The sequence below is a fragment of the Mustela nigripes genome, chromosome 17, assembly GCF_022355385.1.
Source record: "Mustela nigripes isolate SB6536 chromosome 17, MUSNIG.SB6536, whole genome shotgun sequence".
NCBI lineage: Eukaryota > Metazoa > Chordata > Mammalia > Carnivora > Mustelidae > Mustela > Mustela nigripes.
The window spans coordinates 30,452,832-30,475,901 of NC_081573.1; the positions used below are offsets into that span (position 1 = coordinate 30,452,832).

At 41.1% G+C, this 23,070-nt stretch overlaps 1 protein-coding gene and 1 long non-coding RNA gene across 4 annotated transcripts in view; both read left to right on the top strand.

The window, feature by feature from the left end:
* FTO (FTO alpha-ketoglutarate dependent dioxygenase) overlaps positions 1-23,070 on the top strand; it is a 373,847-nt gene that overhangs the window by 35,434 nt on the left and 315,343 nt on the right. The gene's annotated exons all lie outside the window — the stretch shown is intronic.
* On the top strand, positions 5,787-11,068 carry LOC132005508 (uncharacterized). The gene is made up of 3 exons (XR_009400819.1): positions 5,787-5,826; positions 7,715-7,812; positions 9,825-11,068. It is a non-coding gene; the product is annotated as an uncharacterized LOC132005508 (long non-coding RNA).

The window sequence follows — 23,070 nt, forward strand, 5'->3', positions numbered from 1 at the left end:
CGCACACCCCCACTTACGCCGATGTGTGTGTATGTTGGGTGCTTGTTGTTATCCCACCTTTGGAGCCTTCCTTTGTTTTGCCTGCGTGGTCCCCTCTAGGGAAACATATTGGTACTGCCAGACTGACGTTATGAGGATAGAATGTGTATTCAGTGATGTCTGTGCAGTTTTGCATGTACTTTTTCTGATGATTTTTTCATCACATTAATAACGTGCTAGAAATCACATTTTACAGAGGGATTAGGATGGGAAATAACAACTCTCACCTTTATTCCTCCGCAGCTTCCCCACTTCGAGAAAACCAGTCTTTCTTTTGTAAAGTATACAATTCATTTTTTTTTTTTTTTGAAAAGTTATTCACCAGGTTGGGGGGCCATCACCACTGAAATCTAATTTTAGAACATTTTCATCTCTAAAAAAACTTCCTTCTGCTCATCAGCTATAACTCCCTACTCACTTCTCCCAACCAACACTGCCAGCCCTAAGCGACTGCGAATCTACTTTCTTTGTTTATAGATTTGCCTATTAGAGACATTTTATATAAATGGAATTAGGAGCACCTGGGTGGCTCAGTGGGTTAAGCCACAGCCTTCGACTTAGGTCGTGATCTCAGGGTCCTGGGATCGAGCCCCACATTGGACTCTCTGCTTAGCAGGGAGCCTGTGTCCCCCTCTCTTTCTGCCTGCCCCTCTGCTTACTTGTGATCTCTCTCTCTGTCAAATAAATAAATAAAATCTTAAAAAAAAAAGGAGCCATTTAATAAGTGGCCCCTTGTATCTGGCTTCTTTCACTTAGCCTGGTCTATATGTTTTCAGGGTTCATCCATGTTGTAGACTGTATACATACTTTTTATGGCTGAGTAATATTCCATGGCATAGATATACCACAGTTTATCCATTCATCCCTTGATGAACTTGTGGTTGTTCCACTCTTTGGCTACTCGGGGTGATGGTGCTGTAAACATTTGTGAACGAATCTCTTTATAGAGACATGTTTTCATTTCTCTTAGCCATATGCATAGGAGTGGAATTGCTGAGTTATGTGGTAACTGCATGTATGTGTGTTTGTTTATTTATTTTTGAGAGTGTGGTGGGGGACGAAGGAGAGAGAGCATTCCACGCTGATTCCCTGCTGAGCATGGAGTCAGATGTGGGGCTTGATTTCATGACCTTGAGATCATGACCTGAGCCGAAACCAAGGGTCAGATGCTCAACCGACCAGGCCACCCAGGCGCTCTTGTATGTTTAAGTTTTTGAGGAACCACTAGACTGTTTTCCAGGGCAACCATACTGAATTACATCCCCACTAGTCATGTGAAAAGGGTTCCAGTTTTTTCACATTCTTGCCAGCATTTGTTCTTGTCCCTCTTTTTACTGCTCTCATTTAATTCTCCTTGTTCTATGAACTAGCCAAAGAAAAATATTCTCTTATTTTATGGATGAAAACTTCAAGTTGACAGAGGGATGAGATGCCTAGTATGTGTGTGAGTAGAGAGAAGAGACATGAGTAGTTCAAAACAATAGATCACCCAGAAATAATTAAAAGGTTTTTCAACCAGAGATTTAGAGCTATGTCAGGGATTGTATCTCCCTCACCACCTTTTTGTTAAAATCAGTGTGATTGTGGTTTCTTTGCTTGCATTTTTTTTTTTAAATTGAAGTCTAATTCATATAGCATTGAAATTAACTATTTTATGAGATGATAGCTCTTGCTCGTGGGTATTTGTAATAGTTAAATATAGAAATATTTCATTTTTAAAATCTTTAAAAATATTTGCCTATGTTTAAATTTTTTTTTTATTGTTTATAAAAAAGGAGGGGGAAATAAAGATTGGGTTCTCCAGAGAGCTATTGTAGATACACAGAATGAACAAGAATATGAGGACCAGAAGGCAAACCAAAAGTCACTTGTTTTGAAGTAATTAAGATAATTGGGTTGCCTTTCTCCCATCCTGGAGATAGAGTCTTTTCAAAATTAGAAAGATCTGCCTGCCTTGTAGTCTGACATGAATATTTAGCAGTGTCATCTCTAACCTTAGGATCACACGGTAAATGTTAACAAGAAACACTAGAACTTGTGTTTTTCCTGTCTTATTGTTTTTCTACAGGAATGGTGACAGCTAAAATGGCTTTATGACATTGTGCCTACAAAAGCGAATGTTACATGTGTAGCTACCTGGGTAGGGGGAGAGTGTATTTTTCTAAGAGCTGGACGTTCTGACTGGATGTCATCAGTTACATCTGTTTTGTAATCCTGAAGAATTTTACATATTCTTTGACAAAAATTGCAAAGGATTTTACAATAAATTCTGTTTCCCATGTTATGTTTCTGTGAAGCGAATGGAATATATTCTGAAAATATGAAACTTCTCATGTACACACAGGTAGGAGCAGTGCTTTACACACTATTTCAGGTTTTGTTGTGCTTCTTTCTACTCATTGTAGTGCAGGTTTTTGTTTGTTTTTTTTTTTGGTGAAGAAACATGCACATTTCACTTCAGGGTTTTTTTTGTTTGTTTGTTTTTTCTTTTTTTCTTATTCTGTTTCAATTCTCTATCTCTTACTGCTTGTTTTCAAATAGAGACATGTTTTCTGTCCACTTTGGAGCATCCTGAGGGTCACTGAAAATGTTATCTGTGGCTCAGCTGACAGTTTTTATTGCTAATCTGGTGGTTACCAGTTCTGTCACTTCTTCAGTGCGTTTTAGAGTCCCTGTGTGTCCCAAGATTCTTTTCCTCCTTCCCCTGCCTGTGTCAGCCTGAACAAAATTGCCCTGTATATTCTAATTATAAAATAATTAAAACATACATTCATCCTTGCAGTGCTGAAAGGTTTCCAGATGAAAGTAAAAGTCATCCTTAATCTTACTTCGCAGACAAACAGAACTACTGTAAAGATTTTGGCCTCTGACACGGGTTAGTCAATTATGGCCTGTGGGCCAAATCAGGCCTGCCCCCTGTTTTCATATGGCCTGTGAGCTAAGAGTAGTATTTGCATTTTTGAATAGTTGAAACAGACTCTAAAGGAGAGCAATGTTTTGTGCCGTGTAAAAATAATATGAAATCTGAACTTGAGTTTTCATAAAGGAAGTATTATTGGACAGGGTTGTCCCTACTCACTCACCTCCATATTGTACATGCCCGTTTTTGTGATGAGACGCAGGAGATGAGGAGCTGTGCCAAACCAATGGCCTCCAAAGCCCAAGGTAGTTACTCTCTGGCCCTTTACAGGAAAAAAAAAAATTGCTGATATCTGGTCTATAATCTTAAAGATTTTTTCCCTGTGCATTTATGTGAAGATGTTGTATGTGTGGTTTTTAAACAATGGAGTCGTCCCATGTGCTTTTGTAATCCACCTTTTTTTTTTTTAATATAATTTTTTATTTTTTATAAACATATATTTTTATCCCCAGGGGTACAGGTCTGTGAATCACCAGGTTTACACACTTCACAGCACTCACCCTCCCCAATGTCCATAATACCACCCCCTTCTCCCAAACCCCCTCCCCCCAGCAACCCTCAGTTTGTTTTGTGAGATTAAGAGTCGCTTATGGTTTGTCTCCCTCCCAATCCCATCTTCTTTCATTTAGTAATCCACCCTTTTTAATGGAGTATCATGTTTAGCAGTAACTTCTGTTAAGTTCTTCTTGTTTGGGGGCACTGGGTGTCTCAGTCGGTTAAATGTCTGCCTTTGGCTCAGGTCGTGATCCTAGGATCCTGGGATCAAGCCCCACGTTGAGGTGGGTTGGTGGGGGGTGGCAGCGTCCCTGCTCAGGGGGAGTCTACTTTTCCTTCTGTCCCTCCTCCCACTCATGCGCGCGCTCTCTCTCTTTCTCACACATACATACACACACACACACACTCATTGTCTCTCTATCTAAAAAAAAATAAAATCTTTTTTAAAAATTCTTTTTGTTTGTTTTTTCTACTGAATAGAAATCTGAGAACCACAGCTTTTCCTTTGATGTCTATAGTAAGTAAACCCCTTAGATGTTACCTGGGAAGAGTGCTAATAATAGTGATTGACTGTATCACTTAGAATTGATTTTAATTGTTTAATGATTAAAGATTTTTTTCCCCCTGCCTGACTTGTGAGCTCCGAGGTGGTGAAGCTGCCCAGGAAGGTCATGAGGAGCCAGGATCTTGCTAGCATCCTGGTTTGCCATTCTCAGTAGATGGCATCACTGAAGGATGGTGAATGGACTGTCATTAACTGTGTGACAAATTACCACAGAACTTCAGGACTTGAAACAACAAATATTTATTATCTTACATCTTCTGTGGGTCATCTGTCCAGATAGAGCTTATTAGCTGGGAACCTTGGGCTCTGCCAGGGTTTCTCATAAGCCTATACTCAAGCTGTTGGCTGGGGCTGCAGTTATTTTAAGACTCAAGTAGAGTAGGAGGAGATGTGTTTTCAGGCTCATTCTCCTGGCTGTTGGCTGTAGGTGACATCAGTTCCCTGCCACATGGGCCTCTCCATAGGGCAGTTTCCGGAGTGACAGCTTCCGCCATATTGTTTCTGCATGAGAGAGAAGCAGAAAGGAAGTTAGTCTTTTTGTAAGCTAACCTTAGAAGTAATATTCCATAACTTCTGTAGTCTTCTCTCTGTTAGCAGTGAGTGTCTAGACCCAGCCTGTGCTCAAGAGGAAGAGTTACATCAGGGGTCGAATAACAGGAAGTAGGGATTATTGGGAGCTATCTTAGGGGCTGCTTACATGAGTCAGTGTCAGGTTTCATTTAAAGGTGGTGGATAGGGGCGCCTGGGTAGCTCAGTTGGTTAAGCATCTGCCTTTGGCTCAGGTCATGATCCCAGCGTTGGGGGGTGGGCAGGGGGGACGGTTCCTGCTCCATGGGGTATCTGCTTCTCCCTCTGCCCCTCCCCCTGCTTGTGCTCTCTCTTTCTCTGTCAAATAAATAAAATACTTAAGAAAAAAAGAGGTGGTAGATAGACCCTCCGGCATTGGTCGGAGGTCCCTTCAGGAAGGGAGAAGGTAGAAAGGTTTTTTTTTTTTTTTTTTAAAGGAAAACAACAGTAGATTTGGATTTGTATTTCGTCAGGTAGAATTATGCTACATGACTACCCCAGCTGCAAGGAACCCCGGGAAAACAAATTTTATTTGGGGGGGGGGAGCCCATGGTGGCCCAGGTCATAATCAGGATTTTGTTGACAGGAACAGTTGTCAGGATAGATGCTTGGTGGGCAGAAGAGGGTATCTACTATACCCACCATCTAAGGTGTTGGAAGGGTTCAGTGTGGTAACAACCCATGCTTGTGTGGTTTATAGTTCACATTCAGTTAAACAGTAGCTGTCCTTACTGTTATTACTGGGTAGCTCTATAAAGTAGCTTTGGAAGTAACCTTGTTGCTGTAACAGGTTTTCTTGCATGGATACTGAAGGAAGTAGCACCGAAAGAAGAAAATAGACATTTATCGAGTACCTGGTATGTACCAGGCATTGTATTAATAGGCTCGCTGATTTTATGCTCATAATACACCCGTGAAGTAGGGTTATTTGCTCCATTTTACAGATGAGGAAATGAAGGCCTCATAAGGTTGAGTAGATCGTTGAAGGAGCACATCCCACCGGTGTGCTTGGGTTCCAGACTGTCATGCTGTGCAGTTCAGCTCCTAGCTCCTGGAGTGAGCAGATGGGGATTGGGACAGCTGGATCCTCCGGGCCCTGTCAGCTGTAGCCCCAGCAGCTTCTTCTAGTTACTCCACCGTGCCTTGCAAATACAGTGTTCTACATGCTTCATGAGGTGGAACAGGCCTAAGAGTATTGCTCTTTCAGCAAGGAGGGACCAGAGCTGGAATTTGAACCCAGGTGTGTATAGGTCCGGAAGCCTTCCTTCCATGACTGGAAAGAATCTTTCCCTATCTATGGAAGTAGTGAATCTTAATTAGGCTGAATTAGGAGTTAAAAATCCAGCTTCATTGAATGCATGAAGTATTGTATTCTCTTCTGATACTTCTGTTTCTCTCTCTCTTATATTTCTTTCTGCCTTATTTTTAATATGTATATGTCGTATATATATGTATGTGTGTGTGTGTGTGTGTGTGTATCAGATGCTTGAAGGGGGTTTAAAAAGAGATTAAGGTCTAAGATTATAGAGTTATTTAAGTTAGAGTTATTTGCTGTTTCACTGTTGTCTGAATGGAAACTGACTTGGCCACTAGATGTCTCCTTTTGGTTCTGTTCTTTCTTCTGTGTCACACTCTTTAAAAGGGATATAAAGAAGGTTAGATAATACAAGATTAAAACGTGAATGGGGCCCGGACTGATGTTTTCAGCTGCCTTTTTTGTCTTTTATACTCTGCTTCTGTTCCTCCTTGCTCATGGGCTGATATTGAAGTCATAGATCAATTGTCTGGAAACTTAGATGAGTCTTTGATACCTCCTGCTCGTTTCTGAAAGCATTGTGAAATGGGCAGAAGGAACGTCTGTGCTCTAGAGCTAGACATGCTAAGTAGTAAAATAATTAACGTGTTTGCTGGGTATTTTAGGGACAATTTTAAGAGTAATTTATTCTCATGGAAATATGTGTGCCTAGTAGGCGAATAATGATTGTATTATTAATATAATTTTCCCTGTTCTTTAATAGAGTAATCCTGACTGTTACCTACGTATGTTATCTTCTGTATTTCTTGCAGGGGCCCTATATCTTTGCCATTTTTTCCATTCTTCCCCTGATTTTAGAGCTGAAGAAATCGAGGCTTAGAGCTGGGTTATTAATTTGGCTTCAAGTTTCATAGAACTTGTTTGCTTTCAGATTTTTGTCCCCACCATTTGGAAGGTGTTCATTGTATTTTAGTAGTGGAGATAGTCCAATTTAAGCCAATAAAATTTGAAAGTTCCCAAGAAATCATTCAGCCAAAAACACTTTCGGAACCATGGTTTGGTTGTGAGCGCACAACTCCATTTTCCTGCAAGTTGCCCTGTAGAAGTGACCAGTGTACCCTGAATAGGAGCTCCCTTCAGGAAGGCTACAGGCTCTTGGCAGAATTACAAATCGTGCGCACTCAGGGATCACTTCCTTTCACTTGCCTACAAACGCAGCACCCATTATCATAGACACAGCGGGGCATTTGACAGCTCTGGTTCAGACCCTGTGCTTCATAGAACGGAACATTCTTCTCATTCAATTAGGGCACACTAAAAAGATGGAAATGCAGGCGGGCCTAGGGTTTTCTGAGACTCCTGGCTGGCTGGCGTGTTCTCTTTTACCTGAATTTCGATTCTGCATTAATTTCCAGATTTCTCCAATTGTCTTCAAAAAAAAAAAAATCAGCTCATGCTAGGTTTTCTTTAGTCTCGAATAATTTAATTGTGCTTAGTATCGCTCTGGTTGACTCCCCAGTTTGTGGTGGTGATTTCTGCAGACCACAGGAAAATGTATAACAAATGTGAGATGAGAGAACGTTGTCAGGCAGGTAGCATTTTCTCTGGGAAGTCGGAGCCGGGAGTGGGAGCGGTCCCCAGCGCTAACAGGCACACCCCCAAGATTTGCCTCCAACACTGTCACTTCTCTCTCTTTGTTCCCCTTCCCGACTCGCTTTCTGCCAGGGATTTGTGACATATTTCGTAGCAGATCAAATGAGCCCCTGACACCTGATTGCCGAGTGCTTCTTGTTTACAGTTGCTTTCCAAGGACACCTAGACAAGATGGAAGGCTTAACGCGCAGTAATTAAATTTGCATCTGCTCTGTGACAGGACTCAAAGGAGTTTCTTCCCCCTCCACATATGAATCTCATTGTAGAGCTCCTACCAGCTTTGACCATACAACATCTAAAACGGCAAGATGTGGACAGGTAAACAAACATTGGTTCAGTCTACTGCCTGTCATTATAATGATGAATATTAAATTAGATCGCTGATCCCCCTTTCTTACCTGACTTTCTACTCTTCACCTACTTGTGTAGCCAGATTTATAACTGGTCTAAAATTTAAGAACTGTAGCTTGGAGGTGATTTTTTTTTCTTTTTAATCTTTTTAAAGGAAAACAAACATTGCTGAACAATCTGGATTGGTTTAACACCCTTTGGATTGTACATTTCTCACAAATGCTAATGAATAATTCAGTAAATACCACAATCTGCTGGTGGTACCCAGTGTTATTCACACTTGCTAATGAATAATTCCCTTTGGCTTTCATAGAGCAGCTCTAAGGAGTGACTTCTGAGACTCAGATGGGTTATTATGGGGCTATTTGTCAGTGTCCTTGGGGCATTGTGAGCCAAAGTCCAACTTGGCTAGCCACTCCACATCCCCTCTCTGATTCTTCTGGGAAACATGCCGCTCTTTCTGTCTCAGCCTTTTAGCCCTCAAATGTTGCTTCGAGAGAGGGGATGCTCGCTCTAACAGGATTCAGCTCCACTATAATTTCATTGAGTCACTTCCTACATTGTTGCATTCAAATAAAGAAGTGTTTATTGAACACCTTATAAGGTACAGACTCCTCAGCATGGGGTTGTGTATGTCCCAAGGTAAAGAGAGATTTTATGTGATAAGTCCTTAAAGAGAACATGGGGCGTTGTTGGAGAGGCTTGGGGCCCCGGAGGAAGAGGCTCAGGGTCTTTTTGTCAAAATGATCAGTTACCGTCAATGAGTATTTGCTGTTGATGGTGTCGTAGGAGGCTTAGGTTGCTTTGGATAAGCCTAAAAATTGATTAATCTTGGGACTGCTTAGAGGAGAAGTCCTATAGCATGATCCCAGAGACAGCTGGGTGCGTCTTACTCATTTCTGCTGCCCTGGAATCAGGAATGTTGTATGACCCGGTGTTACTAGCCTGGAGAGTCTAAGGGTGGTGAATGTGGATTTATTTATGCCTGAGTGGTCTATAGACCGTACCTTTGCAATCAGACTGCATAATGTATAACTGTGAGATCAGTGAGGCACAGCTAGCCCTAGTGAGATTGTCCCTGGCTTCCTGGGTCTGCTTTAGCTTTTTCTCTTCAGCTCCTGGTTTCCTCCTCTTTCTGAGCACACCGGAAGATGATAACTACCGGCTTTCTATAAGTTAGGTGGGATCCTGCCATTCCTTCAGACCAATGAAAGGTAAGAGGAAGTGGCAGGTGTCATTTTCTGGTCAAGACATTTAAGAGCTGGTGTGACACTTGCAGACATTCATTTTCTCTGCCACCATGACCTTGGGAGCTATGTGTTCTAGGTCGTGGGGTCTACATTAGGCTGGGTCCATGAATGGCCCTGTGGAGTAGGGCCCAGCCTCCCCTCCCCTCTACTGGCCTAGATGGGACATAGAACTTGAGCAGTATGAACCTTTGTTGCATCAAGCCCGTGAGATTTTATTCACAGTGAGAGTTTATACACAGTATAGCCTAGACTGCTTGTTTTTTGTTTTTTAACTAATTCAGAGGGATTGGGACAGGGAGAGGTGTGTACATGTACGTGTACGTGTACGTGTTTATGTGTGCTATACAGGGCCTGGTATTCCGCAAGATTTTAGCCAGCTTTGTGGAATGTAGTTTCAGTTGGGAATTGAAAGGTAGACATAATTTAGGCAAAAAACTTTGGTATAAACAGATTCATGGAAATAGGAGAATAATTAGTAAGAAAAACCAGAGTTGCAGCTATTGAAATTCATGTAATTCAAAATTAATGAATTTTAAATTGTGTCTAGCATAGTTTAATTAGTAAGATTATAATCCTGTAATTTTTCTCTTTGCTTATAATTTATACCAGAGGGTGGCCCTCAAGCTAAGAAAGATTTTTTACATTTTTAATAGAGCATAGACACAAGAAGAAGGAGGATATTCAGCAGGGCCACAACGTTTTGTTTTTTTTTGTTTTTTTTTTTTACAGGAAACATTCGCTGACCCCTGGTTTAAAATCTCTACACACTGGGGACGCCTGGGTGGCTCAGTTGGTTAAGCAGCTGCCTTCGGCTCAGGTCATGATCCCAGCGTCCTGGGATCGAGTCCCACATCGGGCTCCTTGCTCCGCGGGGAGCCTGCTTCTCCCTCTGACTCTGCCTTCCACTCTATCTGCCTGTGCTCACTCTCGCTCGCTCTCTCTCTGACAAATAAATTAAAAAAAAAAAAATCTTAAAAAAAAAAAATAAAATCTCTACACACTGTTATTAAAAAGTATTACAGTCCCTAAAATGTGAGCTCCTCAAGAACCAGAAGGCAGGGGTTTCATTAGTCTGTGTGTCTTTCTGCCTAGCACAGTGTAGGGCAACACTGAGTAATCGCAGAACAAGTTGGTTGATTAAATTGCATACAGAACACAAGAGATAAGACTTTCAGAGGGTGAGCTGGTAAGCGGTTACGGAAAGCTATGGGTTTGAAGAAATAGAAGTTTTTCTCCCTGTTCTCTTGGCTTGTGACAGTTTTGGATTTTTCTTTTTAAACGTAATGTGTATGGACATTTATTTCAGTTTATACTCATTTTCAAACAAATGTCCTATCTTGAAAGGTTTTAAAGGTATTGACATACTCTGGTGTCACAGTTTTGTTAGTCTTGTAAATCTACTCATTGTTGATGGTTTTCTGTCTTTCTCTACACTGCCCCCCAACACCTAATTCTCTCTCTCCTTCCCTTCTTTCCTTCCTTCCCTCTTCTCTTTCCTTCTCTCTTTCTCTCCCCCCCTTTCTCTCTTTCCCCTCTCCCTCCCTCCCTTCCTCTCTCTCTCTCTCTCTTTTTTGTGATAACTTTCATGTAAGTTTCTATAGGTTCACTTACTCATTGATTCATTTGCTTACTCATAGACCCATACCCATGGGAAATGAAGGCATGTCCATGCAAAAGCTTTTACACAAATAATTGTAGCAGCATGATTCATTATAGCCCAAAAGAGAAACAACCCCAAATGTCCATCAACTGATGAATGGATAAACAAAGTGTCATATATCCCCTATGATATATTATTCTGTAATAAAAAGGCATGAAGTACTGATACATGCTACAGCATCGATAAACCTTGAAAACATTATACTAAGTGAAAGCCAGATACAAAAGCCTATATATTGTGTGATTCCATTTATGTAAAGGGTCTGTAATAGGCAAATCCATAGCTACAGAAAGCAGGTTAGTGATTTCCTGAGACTGGGAAAGGGGTGAGGCAGGGGAACGGGGAGTGACTGTTGGTGGGGGCAGGGGTTCTCTTTTAGGGTTAGGGTGAAGTTGTAAACTTAGATTGTGGTGATTGTTGCCAAACTCCATGACTATACTAAAAATCGTTGAAGTGTATGCTCTAAATGGATGAATTTTATGTTATGTGAATTATATCTCAATAAAGATATTAAAGATAATTACTCAGTGGATTGCTCATTTTTTGGTTATGCTGCTGATTATACACTCTCTTATTCAAGAAGCAGTTAGGATCTGAATCTCTTCTATTGTCCCGTGCTGAATTAGAGTTTTCTGGAAACAAAAAAATGATTTATTTTCAAATCCCCTTTGACCCAGCTATTTTACATGAATTTATTCTACCTTCCATGCTGGGACATGTGCACAAAGACATACTCAGGAATATTCACTGTGACATTATTTGTAGTGGCAAAACATAAGAAAATTTAAACATCCATCACAAGGGATATGTTAAAATATTAAGGAAGGTGTAGCTGGTGAACTGCTCTAGTCTCAGTAAGAAGAGATGGTTCCATATGTATCAATATGAAACAGTCTTCAAGACACTTGAAGCAAGATGCAGAGTACTTTTTCTAAATTTTTCTAAAATTCAGTACTTGCATAAAGGTAGAGTATCTCTGGAGAGAGTCAAAGCTGCTACCTTTTTAGGAGGCAAAGTTTGGATAGGTCAAGGAATACGACAGCCATAGGCTTTTGCAGGGTTAGACTTTTTATTTTATATATTTATTTATTTATTTTTAAAAAGATTTTATTTACTTATTGGACAGACGGAGATCACAAGTTGGTAGAGAGACAGTCGGAGAGAGGAGGAAGCAGGCTCCCTGCCGAGCAGAGAGCCCGATCTGGGGCTCGATCCCAGGACCCTGGGATCATGACCTGAGCCAAAGGCAGAGAGGCTTTAACCCACTGAGCCACCCATGTGCCCAGGGTTAGACTTTTTAAATATACTTTTCACAGCAGCGTTATTCATAATAGTCAAAATGTGGAAACAGTGCAAATGTTCATCAACTGATGAGTGGGTACAGAGTATGGTCTCTCTGTATACGTGTGGAAGTAGAACAGCTGAGTCAAGGGGGATCTGAATAGAAGTCAGTTTAATTTTTAACGCAAGAAGGTAGTATTTGAGTATTAAAAAATTTTTTAGAGGCCCCTGGGTGGCTCAGTGGACAGCCACAGTTTTGGCTCAGGTCATGATCCCAGGGTTTGGGCTCAGGTCATGATCTCAGATCCAGCCCCGTGTTGGGCCCCACGTTCAACAGGGAGTCTGCTTGAAGATTCTGTCCCTCTGCCCTTACTCCTCCTAAAATAAAATCTAAAAACAATTTTTTAAAAACAAAGGGATTTCTGTGCTATAGCTTAGCAACCAATCTTGCATATGTTTGTGCATCCTCCTCTTTAATCCACATGGAATAATTTGAAGACTTATTATCCCCCTCTCAAGTCCCGCCCCCCCCCACCCAGCCCCAACCACTAATGATGGAGCAATTATGTGGTTCCACAGTAATTTTAACACCATCTTCTAACCCAGCTGTGTGGCAGCAGTCTCTCTGCAGGGCAGGAATGTGGCTTGCAAGGGACAGCATCACGTTGCCCACAATTATTTTAATGTCTCCTGTGAAATGATAAATGAAGTTTATAGTTATAATAAAAGTAAACCCATTTCCCTCAAGGTATAAAGGGTTTGCAAGTAAAATTCCCATAGTCAAATGTGTTGCCACCCCCCCGCCCCCTTTTAAAAGACTCCTTCATTGAGGGCTTAAAAAAATCGAGGGGTAGGTTTTCAATGAGGGCACTTACTCATGAAGTCCTATAAGGATGTGAAGTATGAAAATGTTATAGGATTTATGGTTGTATGAAAATGTTACTAGATTTATAGCTGCCCCTCTAGGAACTTACAGTTTCTGTTGTTGGTATAATTGAAAAAATTCCTCCAAGGTTTGTGTCTGTGTGCATGCTTTGTAACATTAACTTCATGTAATTTGCAAAATATCTGCTGGGATTTTTCATGGTCCTAGGAGGTTCTGTGATTTGGCTATAACTCCTGCTTCTTATTATTTGGAGCCACTTGGGTTTGAGTCTTTGCTGATTACTGTAAATCCTCCAGCCAACGCCCACAGTTACTGGGTAAGACCTCCACCTTGAGAGGGGAGAGCTCCTGTCTGATGCAGTGCCCACGGCGGTAATTTAGATGTCTCTTTGAAAAAGAGCTCATTGGGCTAAGTCTTCCCGTTTTCTGAGCAGGGAAGTGTGGGATGGTAGAAGCAGCTCCCCTGGGGCGCCTGGGTGGCTCAGTGGGTTAAAGCCTCTGCCTTTGGCTCAGGTCATGATCTCAGGGTCCTGGGATCAAGCCCCACGTCGGGCTCTCTGCTCAGCCGGGAGCCTACTTCCCTTCCTCCTCTCTCTCTGCCTGCCTCTCTGCCTACTTGTGATCTCTTTCTGTCAAATAAATAAATAAATAAAACCTTAAAAAAAAAAAAAAAAGCAGCACCTCCCCTTCTCCCTATACTGCAGGTTTCTGCTATCCCAGGAAGGTGGGCCCTCCAGGCTGTCTTCCCAGCTGCTGCAGATGTGGCTGCTGTGTTGTCATTTAATAGAGTCTCCCTTTTTGTTCTGTTCCTGCTGCTTGCTACCTCGTGACCCCCAGCCAGCGGCGGCTCCTGCTGTCCTTCCACCATTTGGGTGACAGGGCACCTTGCTTGGTGCAATTTCGTCTTTAATTTTTATATCTTCTGTGCCTTGTTCATGAAGTGGGTTTGGAAATGTCTATGACGTAAAGAAGCCCTGCTGTGAATCCTCTTCCAAACCCTTTCTCAGGTCCGTCCTACGTGGGAATTTTAGAAGTTGAGATAGATGTTGATGATGATGGTGATGATGATGAAGAAGGAGGGATATATCACTTACTTTGGGCTTTTTGTAGCGTTTATTTATTTATTTTTTTAAAGATTTTATTTATTAGAGAGCCAGTGTGTATGCAGTGGGGGTGAGGTGGGGGTTAGGATAGAGGTGGGGGAAAAGGTAGGGAGCCCGATGCCGGGCTTGATCCCAGGGCCCCGGGTCATGACCTGAACCCTCTGAGCCACTCAGGCGCCCCCATTTGTACTGTCTAGCCCGTAAGGAGCCATACCACTTTTTTGAGTCAAGCTTGCCTGTAGTACAGCTGAACCATGGTGAAACCCAGAGAATTTGTTCGCTTCTTCAGGATTACTCAGCTGTTTAATTTAGCACTGAATCTGCAAGTTAGAATTTCAGGCCCAGAGCATTTTCCATAAACTAACCTGACTTGCGGGCTCAAAGATACTTTGAACTTCAGGGGGTGTCGAGAAATTTCTGGTGAGTCAGGACACACGGCACTCCATTAAAATACCTCAAGAGCGAACTACTTTGGGGGGAAGAAAATAATGCTTAGGTATTTGAAATTTTATCTCCCTTCATTATAATCAAAAGGAAGTTAACATCTTGTAAAATATTTCTCATTGTCTTTAAGCGGTCTTCCAGGTACTTCTGACTATACTGCTGATGGTGATCTTCCTCTTGACAGTATTGTTCGGTTAGACTGACCAGGAGCTTGTGCTCGAACAGCCGGGCAGACCCGTTCCGATGGCTGTGGGCAAACCAGAGGCCACGTCTTTCCTAGGCAAAGGGGCTGACCTGTTACCATGGCTAGTTGGCGTGTACAACATGTGTTAGGAGAAGTAATTATTTTTAGCCGACTGACTATGACCAAGATTAATAGCTCTTGAAAGAGCTGTAATGAAAGACTGCCCCAACTGGCTTCTACATTATTCTTTATTTATCCTGCTCTCATCCCTGTCACCTTTGGGCATCAGCCAAATGTCATTTATGTGAGATTTGCCCCTTGGATGTGAGAGGCTCCTCTTTCTTAATGATGGGAAGTGACTGGGCTGCAGGGCTGAGGAACTTGGACAGTTGACACGACCCAGAGGAGAGTCCCTCCAGGTCTGTGGGAGTCACGGGAACAGGACACTCACTCCCGAGGGGAGGAAGAACATGAGAATATTCAGCTGTCTGATTCAGATCATTGAAGTATACTTGAGGGATTATAGGAAATTGTTCAAGGCCTCCGCTCCATTGTCAAGTCTGTAGATTTCACTGCTTTTCTCTTTGCAACATTTGCAAATTTTCTATTCTGAAGAGGATTTTTTTTTTTTTTTTTTTGGGCTGGAATCATCAACTATTATCACTTTCATAAAACTTGGAAATCTCCATGTGGTAGAGACTTTGAATAAACTCCCAAACCCCTGTTGCCTTCTCCTATCATGGATTTTCCAGCGTGGTTAGCTACCCAGAATACAGGCTGCATTTCCCAGCGTCCTCTGCGGCTTTGGTCTAACCATGTGACTAACAAGAGCCTGTATTCTGTGGTAGTTTCTGGGATGTTTCCTTAAGAGAAAGGTGGTATATGCCCTTTGCCTTTTTCTTTTTAGGCCCTTTTATCCTGCTGCCCAGAATGATCAGGATACCTTTGAGATCTTGAGAACAAGGGCCAGCCCTCAGGGTAGCAGAGTGGGTCAGCTGGCAGGGGACTTGAGTCTCTACAGACAGTAGGAGAATCACCACACCAAGTCTGGTGGAGCCACTGTCCTTTCGGATTTTCTGTCACTTGCAAACCAGACTTGATCCTAGATAACCCATGGTTTGTACTCATTGCCCTAAAAGAAGATAAATCCCAAGCCCCTGGACTCCTACTCTCTTGCTAAATAACAATGTCAAAACCGAAAGCATTTCCTCGCCCTTCCTTCTTTCAGTCCTACAAATTAAAGCAACCTCCAAAAAAGATAATGCATTCATTTATTTAAGAACTAAAGACACAAGTGAGAATATGAAAGATACATGAGAGCGGAATTAGCCAGAGGGCTGGACCAGGAGATAACTCATTTAGGGAAATGATTACTGGGACTGGTATTAGTGGCCCTCCTTAAGACTTAGGTCAGGGAGCCCTCACGACTCCCCAGTGTCAGGCAGCAGCAACAGCTTCTTTTCTCAGCTTAGCAGAGGGCCTTGGGGATTCAGCCTCATCTGCTTTCCTAAGGCCCCGGGGAGCTTTTGAAAATTTCAGGTTTCAAATGTCACATCTATTGAGTGATTTCAATCCGCTTGTCCGATAGCACTGTTTCTCTTTTGCCTGACTCATTGGTTTTAAGCCACAGTGTTTGCATATGGCTGTCCTTTCTCTCATATTATCCATCTTAGATAAAATGTACTGTACTAGATACAGCACGTTGCAAATTATTATTAACACAACCCATTTAAAAGCAAGGCTGGGACGTGTAATTATTTTTCATGACTTTGAAAACTTTGGAAAGAGAAAAGCAGCTCTTTGGTTCACTATTTCATTAGCATTTGTAAAGTGAACCAAGAGAGAGGTTTTCAGTGCAGTGTTTTTCCTTGCTGTTTCTTGCCTTTTAATTTGGAAAATAGCAGGACCTTGTCTTTTGTTCGCACATGGAAAAGTCCATTCAGCTGGAAAACAGAACAGTGTGCTCTTTTTGTACTCAGAGCCTTTGAATTCTTTTGGTCACACACTAGTTGCTGTTTAACTACAATAAAATTGTGACCAAAGGAGATAAACATTTAAAGGATAAATGACAGGGCTGTTAATCCAAAAGCAGGTTTTGTAGCATTGTTATTTTTAGCTAATAGGTATATAGCCAAGAGTCATGGGGATGACTTTTGAGTTTGAAACTGGTGAAATCGGTTCCAGACAGTAAAAAGAAATGTCACTGGATATTTTAATGGCTGATCATTTTGAGTTTTAAAAAGTCTCTTTAATATGTCTAAAGTGTCCTCCTTAGAAACTTCTAGGAATTTACCTGATGTATTTGCTAAGCTTGGCTCGTGTGTGTGTATGTATATATACAGATATGTATGCGTGTGTGTGTGTGTGTGTATTTCTAGATACATATTTACTTTATATAATGCCAAGTGTATTATTTAAGAAAAGAGCCTTCAGGGCTTTAAAAAGTCTATGAATTCAGAACTTGATCCGTCTTCGTGCCTATAAAGCATTATAATTTGCCTGCCCTTTTTGGAGGAAAAGCATTTTTGAGAATTTCCTTTCCCTCTCGGAATGCAAAGGCTAAATCTCTGTTTCTGCACACCCCTACCAACCCCCTGCCGCCCCCGCCAGCTAAAGATCTGGGTCTTCGGCATATGACCCTTTGAGAAGAGCTGATTTTGGTTGTGGTGAGGGTACTCAGGTATTGGAGGACTGTTTATTTTTGAGACGTGAAATATACAGGGTTCCTCTTGTGGTCGCCTAGTGCTGGGATATATTTGCCTTATCTTTCTCTTCCTTTGGATTATTCATCCTTTTTCCAGGATACCTCAAAATAAAATAAATCCAGCTGTATTTTACAAGTATCTTTTCCTTTTATGCATTCATCTCACTGTAGCAGGAATCTTCAACTTTGCCCACCTACAGCGACCGTACAGGGGAAGATGGTTAATGAAAGCGGCAACTCGGTCTCAATTTAGGAGAGACAGCAGGGGCCGGTGCTGCTGAAACTCGGGGTACATGCACTATCCAGAGGGGCCAACTGTAACTGACCTTGAGTGTGTGAACGTAGGCCCCATGTTTGCAGATCCTGATTGTTTTAGAAAGAAGCTCAAAATGTGGATTTTTACCTGAAAGCTCTTTATTGTAAAGTGCTCTCTGTGAATTGGATTTTATGAATTGAATTTATGTGGCCCAAATAAGCCACACTTACTTCCTCAGGCTAGAAACAAACTAGGCCTGTCCTTTGTGATCTCTCTTATTTAGAGTGGTATGTAACTAACGCAGCCAGAAGAGATTTGAGGATTCCTCTTCCAGGAAGCTGACCAGCCCAAAGAAGAATTTATAGGTTGACATTTGGTGATACCTAAAGAAAAGGCCAGGTTTCCATTAGACCACCGCACAGCAAGGCCTACCAACTGACAACCTCAGTTTCTGTACACACAACTTCCAATTCCATTTATATGCCCTCACTTGAACTTATACCTGATAGGTAAGCATCATCAAGTGTGGAGGGATCCCCCCCACCAAAATATGACAATACAAAGCGGAAAAAAAGAGAAGGAATCAGAGGGGAGGGAATACAGAGAAGTAGTACAAGATGGACAGTCAAAGACAAAACTTCAAAACAAATTCTAATTAATATTCTTAGATGAGGAAAGATATTACATGAAATAAGAACAAGATGTTAATCAAAAGGAACATTCATATTATTAATTCAGCTAGTTGTGATAATGTATCATGATATTTTTAAAGGAAAGTTGTTTTTCTGTAGTAGAGGTACATACCAAAGAATTACAGTTGAAAGATGAGAATGTCTAAGGTTTGCTTTGAAGTAATTCAGGGAAAAAATGTAGGGTTGAAGAATAGTTAAGATGAGTAAAATGTTGACAGTTGTTGAAGTTGTGGAGTGAGTACATGAGGGCTTTATTATACAGTTCTCTCTACTTTTATTTGTTTAAAATTTTCCATTGCAAAATATTTTTTTTAAAGGAACATTTAGAGAGCAAGGAAGAAGTCTCAGAAATTTAAAACTACAATAGTAAAAATCAAAACTCCAATAGGATTAGAAAACAAAGTGGAACTCAGAAAGTAGAACAAAAAAAAGCAAGATATAAAAATAGAGGGTCAGTCCCAGTGGGGTAGTATCTAACTTTAGGAGTTGTAGAATGAGATCCAAGATGTCAGAAGAAAAGAAATGATCACAGAAATAAAATAAGCTAATTTCCTTGGTCTAAAAGATAGGAGTGACTTTTGGAATCAGAAGTGTCCGTTTGAGTGCCTGGTAAGTGGGATGAAAAATGATGCCTCCAAGTCCATCATGAGTTTATGGAATCCCAGAGAGAAAAAGAAGGCCCTCAAAGCCATGCAGCCCTCACTCTGTTCTTAGACACCCTAAGGTCCAGACCTTTCTGGGTCAACTACTTTCAGACAGAAAACTATCCGTCGCTTGATCAGGGTTGTGTTGGTTGTTGGGCTATTGGGAGATAAGAGAAAGGATATGGGGTCAAGCTTCTATCCAGAGACTTCTGGCCAGGGTTCCTGTTTTCATCTCCACTTCTGAAATGTGCTTGACATCAGAGGTACCCAGTTCCTGTAGTTCCTGAGCCTTCCTGGAGATGGTGGCATGCATCTGCTCACAACTTAACTGGCCTTTCCTTTTCTCCCCCAATCCCTGCCCTGCCAGCAGGCTTCGACTTTGCCTGTTCTGTTACACTACTTAGCCTTTCTTTTCTATCTTCCAAAATGTGCGGTTGACATTTTTCATCTGCTGATACCTTTTCTCTCATTCTCTTGGTTTCGGGAGGGAGCTCAGTGTGTGCTTTATACCTGCCATGTTTCAATGGAAGTGAGTTTGTTGTGTTAATCATTCATTTGGATATTAGGGTCTCTTTTCCTAAGACTTATTTGGAAATCAAAATAAGAAAGCAAAATTAAATACACAAAAGTAATTTCTTCCTTAACACCTTCCTTGACTACTGTCACTCAAATAGGCTTCTTCTACCTTCTCTGAGGTACGGTGGCCCTCAAAACCTCTCACTCAGTTTATACTGTCTATACTATACCGTTTTAAACCATGAGAGACTCCTAATCTCACAAAACAAACTGAGGGTTGCCCAAGGGAGGGGGGTAGGGAAAGGGTGGTGGGGTTATGGACATTGGGGAAGGTATGTGCTATGATGAGTGCTGTGAAGTGTGTAAACCTGGTGATTCACAGACCTGTACCCCTGGGGCTAATAATATATTGTATGTTAATAAAAAAAAATTAAGAAAAATACTATACTGTTTTGGGTAAGTATTTGGGTAAGTATTCAGTGTGTAATTTGTTACCCAGCTAGATTTTGTAGCCTCTGAACGTAGAGAAGTGTGTTAGTCTGTTTATATCCCCTGTGGCCACTGATAAATCTGAATTCAGTAAATACTAGCTCATTCAAGTATACTACTCACATTTTTGTATTACTTTGCTTTTGTATGTGTTATATGTATTTCTGTTTTGGTGTCCTCTGAGTTTAGTGCTCAGAGATCAGTAGGAAGGAATAAGGAGATGAGTAGACTTTGGGAGTAATATTGGTAAGTAAAAAATGTCATTGGTGTACAGATTCAAAAGTATTTTACTGAACGTGTAAACTCTCAGCTGTATTTAGGAAGAGGAGACACGGAGACCTGACTGGTCACACCGAGGGAGAGGTGCTCTGGGGACTTGATTTCTGATTTTGGACTTCCGTAGAGGGCCTGTCTCACAGTGTGCTGGCTTAATGACTGTCCCCTGTAACCAGGTGCTTGAGTTTATTTTTAAATTCTTGCTTCTTAACACAGGATAGCTTCAGTCATTCAGGGTATGCCTCTCTAGTTTGAGCAACAATGCTGTCATTTTCTCTAAAGTCACCTTCTTTATTAAAGAAACTCTTTAATAGTTCCGCATACTCTGTAGTTAGGCATTTCTGTGAGTGCTTACCGACCCCAGCAGTGTTTAATAAATTATTGAACTTTGAAGAACCTTTGAGAAGCAAGGGCTTTATGTGACTGAGCAGCAGACATGAAAAAACGCTATCCTCCAGAGTATCTAACAGACAGAAATAGAGGCTTGATCAGACAATATAAGCACCGAGTGAAGGATGGTAATACCATGAAATATTTACAGCCGTAGAGCGTGCGAGGGTGGGGAGCAGGGAGTGTGGGTTTTTATCGTTTTGGGTTGAGCCTGATGCCACACCACTCACCATTCTGTGATGTTAAAAGCAAAACAGAAAGAAAAAGAGAAAGCGAGAGGAAGGAAGAAAGGAGAAGGGAAATCAAGAAGAAGAGTATTGATTTGGTGTTATTTTGTTGTGCGTTGGAGCTTTTCATAAAAGTAAGGCTCCTTTTGTAGACAGCAGCCTTACTAAGAGCCAAGTTTTTAATCAGTCCTTAAAAGAGACTAAAAAGTCCTGGTTTCTTGCCACTGCAAGTTTGGAGTTTTAATTTAATCGATATCTCATGATTTAGCATGCCTTAAAAGCCCTCATTTTATTATCTAAAAACAGAGGCTTAAATAGCAAAAGCACCAAGTAGCCTAATGTGTTCTTACTTTCAAACACAATATGCCATTTATTTATTTTTTCATGCTGTGCCATTTTAAATTGGCTTGTAGAGAATTTATTTAATAATGATCCACAGAGAAAATTAATGTAATGGAAGAAGTGTCTGGATTCCTCAGGAAAGATCTGGAAGATATTTATGTGAGTGGATACATTTAGAGAATTTCTAATATCTTCCAGGAAAGAAAGGGCTAAAATGAACATGTCAGACCAATTTGTTTTGCCCTTCTACATAGAATTTTGTATGTAAATTTTTCTTTTAGAAATAAACCTTTTTAGATTTCCTGGTTTTATGTAGTCTTATTGAAATTATTTATTGTTATGATGAATAAAGTTTGACAAGAAATAATTTGATTTATTAAATTTAATTTTACCCATGATTTATGTAAAAACCCCACAGATTGTGTTTAGGAGGTATTTTAATGTGTTGTTTTTGCTTTTGCTTTTTAGTGGGAGTAGAATAGAATCATGTATTAATAAGGAAGCTCAGATTGACCATAGACGTTGGCCTTTCAAGGGGATCATTTGGCTTTGTGGGCTTTGGTATCTATCATCAACTCCCTGGATGTTTGGTATGTGCTATGCTGAACTGGGTTATTTGTTCCCCTGATCCACAGTGACAATTTTGTGTCACTTGTAAAGTCAGGACAATCAAGCTGGAAGGGAAGCTTTGGTGAGACACTCCTTTGCATCTGTAATATTTTGTCTGTTTATAAGGGATTATAAGGATTATAAGGGATATAAGGATTTTTGTTTATAAGAATCCTGTTTATAAGGATTATAAGGGAACTTTTAAGGGAGTTTACTGTTTGTAATGTAGGAATCCACTGCCTGCGAAGAAGTTTCTAGTCTAAGGACCCAGTATCAGAAAGGTGATGCGGATCTATTTGTGAAAGGATGTGTTAATTCCCAAATTGAAACCGTAGAAGAAAGATAATATTGGTATGTTTCTTGTTTTATGTTGCTAAAGCAAAGACTTGAAAAGAGTTGGAATTTTAGAGTTCAAATGATGTGGATTTAAACCTTGCCTCTGCCACTTAATTGCTTGGCTTCTGGCAAGTCACGGGCCACATTTTCTCATCTCTAAAAATGGGGCTAACTATAATTTACTTAGTTAAAAAAAAAAAAAGCTTTTGACCATCAGCACAATATTCAGCATGTGGGAGATACTTGATAAATATTATTAGCTCTCCCCCTTCCTCTTCACTTAGGCCACTTTATCGAGGAAGTGAAACTTAGAAGTTCATGATGGATGGAGTGAGGGAGTCAGTGAACCAGAGGCCCATGGACAACCATGTGAGATTGTTGAGAAAAGTGTGTGTGTGTGTGTGTGTGTGTGTGTGTGTGTGTGGTGATGCACAGGGAAAGGAAGGAGGATGTGATGTTTGTAATTGGAGACATCCTCTGAGCTTTGCTGCTCAGGATTGGAGTAGAGAGAATGAGCAAAGCTGAGAATTCATTTCTTCCTATCGTCTTGAACAGCGCACTGTTTTCCAATGGAAAATGTTAGAGATGTTTGATCCCATGTGGGGCAGTTCAGATGATTCTCTGTTCTTAACTACTGTGTGATCATAATACTTGGAGTGAGAAGACATCGCTGATACTTGTAGCCAGGCTGGGATCCAGAACAGATTTCCAGGTGCTGCCTGGGTATACATTCAGCAGATACTAGCCGAGGCCCATTTTGTGCTCAGTGTTGTTCTAGACTAGGGGACTTCTCTGATGACAGACCAAAGTCCCTCCTCTCGTGGAGGTTAGCATTCTGTCAAAGGTAGGAAATGAGTAAGCAGTACTAAGGAAGATACATACGTAAGACCCCATCTAACAGCGATGAACAGTATGGTATGATAATGAGTGAGGGGAG